Here is a 5,005-nt window from a genome sequence, read left to right on the forward strand (position 1 = left end):
GTGAGAGAGAGAAGAAAAAGCAGAAAAGAAAGCGCCACTGGTTAATATCCGTTGCATAAAATAACATTTAAACTAATAACAAAAGAAAACACAGCACTAGAGCTTGCAAGCCATTTACAATAAATCTGTGCAGGATTCGTTTTCCAAGAAAGAGATGACAGCAAGGGAGGTAGTTAGGGAGGAAAGAAAGGGGGAAGGGTAGTCTTGGGTGAAGGAAGATGAAATAGCGTACATTAGAGAAAGGATGTTCTTCATTTTTTCAAAATAGTGAATGTGAAATTCGTTGGAAACTCTCCCCAACCCCCGTTGCTGTTATGACAATCACTTGACCGTGATTCTTTTGAAAAGGAGAGTGGTACGTTGTTTTCAAACCTAGTCTTCGGCTTTTAAAATCCAAAAGAAATAGTAGTCATGAGAAAAGAAAGAAATGAAAGTATATTAAAGTCTCTCCGTTAGTTCTAGGCTTGCCTTGTTATCTTGCGTTTATAGGAGCGAATACCACGCTTTTATGTTATACTATAATATCATGGTCGTATATGTATCCCTGCTCACGGCCCTAACATATCAATAACATTTTACACCCTGATGTTACAGACACTACAATTCTTTACTGTTGTTATATATGTTCAAAGATGCAAATGGATCACTGTTATAGTTTTTTTTTAAATCTGTCTACCGAGTTGCCTGTATTTCTGCATCCAACCAGCTCCACCTGCTTGCACGACTTTGCCATGATATAGCCTTAGTTGTTGTCTTGGTGTAAAATACAAACTTTCCTACCTACAACCATTCATCTATATAGTTTTTCATCAATGTTGCTTCGACAGCGCACATACACACAGCCCAACATACATCTTAGCGCTGCAATGTTGTCCAACAAACATCCTTAGAAGAGTGTCAATCACACCTGCACTTACATCACCTGTCGTCACTCCCTCTCAGCTCCCAAGGTAAAGTGGTCCAGATGGTGACCTTTGCTCCTGTGTGACCCTGCTTGAGGTCAAGTCAAGTGGCGGTGGCAGAATACTTATGCAGCATGGCAACACGACCACGCCAGACGCTTAGAAATTGCAGCTCAGACGTTCACAAACGTGCCAATCGTCGAATCCCAGGCCAAACCAACCTCAGGAAGCGCAATAAACGTGGCTTTTGTCCGAAGGCCAGGGTCGAATGGAGGTCTCAAAACAGTTCATTGTTGCCAGCAGGCGTATCAACGAGCTTACGACAGGGTCGATAGAACCCTCCAGACCAGAAAGTCTGAAATGTGCGGGTTCTGCAGCAGACTTGCAAGACAGCCACACTTCTGGAAGGGAAAGGGTGTAGAGCCCGGAGCCCCAGACTGTTGTATTCTCATCCAGCGTTTGATCCAGTCACGTGGTCCTGAGCTCGCTGACCACAATAGTATGTTGTGAGGGTATGCACCCCGTATCGTACCTCAGGTCCTCTCATGATTTCCAACGATGCAGTCTACAGAGATGACTGAGGATATTGATTAAAGTGTCATGCCCGGCTGTTGATCAGAATTACCCATCATGCATCGGTCTTTAGTGGCATGAAAGGTTTCGCGCTTCATTGCAAAAGCTTGTAAAATCACGGACATGGTAGATTAAATATGACAGATCCCCAATAAAGTTGAAAAATGTAGTGATGGAAAATCTTTTCTAGTGAGTCAGGTTTCATGTCCTTAACAAGTGCTCCTTATACAACAGAACCCTTTCCCCAACACATAGTGGTAGGGGCAAAGAAAAGGGAGCAGTAACATAACATTTTAAATTTCGGGTTAAGTCTGTCTTATATTGATAACAAAGAAAACTCAGAACATGCTAGAAACTCTCCGCTGGAATTCGACGGCGGCGCGTGAGTTCGCTTGGTAAGTTCAGTCATCCATGAAGAGAGAGCCTGCTTGAGGCCAACTTCTATTTCTGGGTCACTGCACAAGTGTTCGATCGCCACCTGGAGCTGAGAGACAAAAGACCGAGCAGACACTGAGATCCTCTAGAGCCGAACATAGCTACTTTTGCAAAGAGATACTCAGTGATATCGGTCATACCAACTATAAGTGCCAGTGAATCGATGTAAAACCAATGGCATGTCATCATTTTCCACGTTGAATGTCAGCCACCCAATCTTAGCCATCAAGCGCCACGGTCGAGGCCAAAATAAAGTCCGAACAGAAACGACCAATGGGCTAATACTATCATTCGTTATTTAGCTCCGAAATTCCAACCTTTCTTTAAGCCCTCAATGACGTCAGCAAGTAACAGTTGACTGGCCGTTGTAGGTCAGACTTTATTCTGGTGTTAACTGTTACCTGCTGACGTCATAGATGTTAGTAACCGCAGATAACTTTATACGGCTTGAAAGAAGCACGAACACAAGCTATTCAGCTTCTACGGCTTCGTCTAAAAACTATTAATTCTAAGGGCCATTCACGAGCATGTGGCAAGGCCGGAAGACGTGCGGTTGAAAATAAAGACCTTTCGAGGATGGATGATGTTAAGGACAGCATTAGCCTGTATTCCTGTTATAAGGACTGCTACAAGAACTCAGAAGAGGAAGCATCTTCATTTACCAAGATTCTAGTACAGTGTTGTGAGCGGAAAGGACAAAGTCTCGAGAGCTTTGCGAAATGCAGTCTGGAAGACCAGCTGGGTGGTTGGAAAGGACGGAAGCCGACAGAGCAAAGGAAAACAGAAAGTTGAGAAAACGGCTGGCGAGGAGTAAGTCTACGCAAGGTCTTTTCTAGTAATTTGTCTCAGACATGAGGCTGGTGTTTCCAAAAATACCTTGTATACCTTCTAACGTCCACCCAAGTGAAATAAGTCATCACACACACACATACACACGCATGTGCACAGCCATGCATACAGCGGACAGATAAAAGAAGCAAGAGAAAGAGAAGAAGCCATCAAAAGAAAGAAAGTAGACATTCAGACAAACCAATGTACATGATAGTCATCAACATCTCCAACATAAACTGGGAAGGGAGAAATGATCTGCACTCTCCATCATCGACCAAAGATCGTCTAATCCTCAAAGGAAGCTTCAAGCTTCAAGAGAGACCTTCAAAACCTGAAGAAAATGCTCATCATTTCAGGCTACTCCAAATGGACATGACACTTACCTGGAAACCTTAAGACCATACCCAAACCCTCATTCAGCAGAAAGACTTCATGTGGTGGCTGTCATCATCAAAGGTGTCACAAAAGCAATTTATCGTAAGATCAGAAAGAACTGGACCGATATCATTCCAAGCCGTGCAACACTATTTCTGAAGAGACAAAAATGACAATCTGGGCAAGTCAGGTACCATCTACGGCATCAAGTACCATGAATGTGACCAAACTTATTTGAGGGAAACGGAGAAAAAACTGAAACTAAACCTGAAAAAAAAAACCATGGGAGCTTCAAAGAACATGTCTTAGCCAGCGGTGAAACATTTGGAAAATTGCGGACATGTCTTCTGTCTGGATGATGTCACCATCTTCGATCGCAAGGCTCGGTGCTTCCAGAGATGAGTAAAGGAAGCTATTTAGCCAAGGAAAGGAAGCCACTGGAAAATAAAAACAGAGCACGAAACCAACTCCCGGCAGTCTACATCAGTCTTATTGAGTTACTTTCCCTGAATTCGTCTCAGTGTATTACGCACTAAACACATCAGTCACAATTAGCTTTTAGTTGCTGAAGAAGGATTTTTCAGACAGGCCAAAATCCCCAGTGAATACTACTTTTTTTTAAATATAGAGGATTTTTTCTTCTATCACAAAAAAAATTGAGTTTAAGGTTTTTATCACGAAACCATAAATAATCAAAAGCCATCAAAACCTTTATGTACATAGCTAGGTTCAGACTCAAGATGTAGATTGCACACGAAGAGCCCTAATCAAGGCTCTTTACGGTCTTAATACGGGACTGAAGTGCTCGACCCACGAGGCAATCATGATTCCACACCGTCCGTCCAATCATAGCAGCTGTCACATAGACACCACGGGGCCGCGTATTGATTTCCAGTATTGGCGCGACTTTGTACAACGCGATTGGAATTGCTTCTCGCGGTGCTTGATACTTGGGGCCGTGTGGGGACACAGCAGGGAGGCAGGGAGAGATGATACAATCAGAAGAGGAAAGTAGCTAGCTTTATTTTTTCTCCAGTCACGTAGTCACTACTGAAGTCCGTGTAAGACTGATTATTTACTGGATGCAGCTAGTTCGTGACTGAACATCTAATTTATAGAAGATGTAACTGCTAGTGTCCTTTTTTATTTTAAATAGTTGCTAGTAACATGTTTCAGAGTAGAACTTTAATTTTAACAAGATGTACTTATAATTGCATCGACGAGTCTTAAGATGGGACTTAGAACCTGGTCGTCTGGTCATCAGCAAGTCACATCAAGGGGCCCACGTCGTCAGGTGAAGAAAGCATCTTTACTTGGACTTCACGACACAGACATTTATGTTCTTCATGACTAGTCCAGACATCTACAGGCACACAGACATAGACACCGATGATTATGCTTCAGTGCACCAGACCAGTTTACATTTTAAGAGGTTATAGACAACAGTAATAAGATCTATGGCATAATAAAACAAAAAGTTATTAAAATTGTGAGCTTATTATGTAAGACAAAGATGGTTTTTCGAGTTCAAAATCTGTCTTTAAATAGCTACGGGGATAACGGTGTCTAGCAGATCACCGTGAATACCTGCGAATGGACTAACTTTTCACAAATCACAGTTAAAATATTCAGCGAGATCTGACCAACACCTGTGTAAACTAAAAGGTCTAATAATGGAACTACTACTACTAATTATTATTGCTATAATTTTTATTATTATTGTTGTTGTTATTAGTAAGCCAACCGGTTTTAAGCTTTACTTTTCTTTCCTGTACCACTTCAGTTAAAACTACTACAAACTGAGTAGAACTGTAGCAGTACTTTCAATTTACTTTTATAACACTCTATTTAATATCTCACCACTGCAGTGATACTGGAACATTGCCGTG

This window comes from Pomacea canaliculata, linkage group LG1 (genome assembly GCF_003073045.1).
Source record: "Pomacea canaliculata isolate SZHN2017 linkage group LG1, ASM307304v1, whole genome shotgun sequence".
NCBI classification, from domain to species: domain Eukaryota; kingdom Metazoa; phylum Mollusca; class Gastropoda; order Architaenioglossa; family Ampullariidae; genus Pomacea; species Pomacea canaliculata.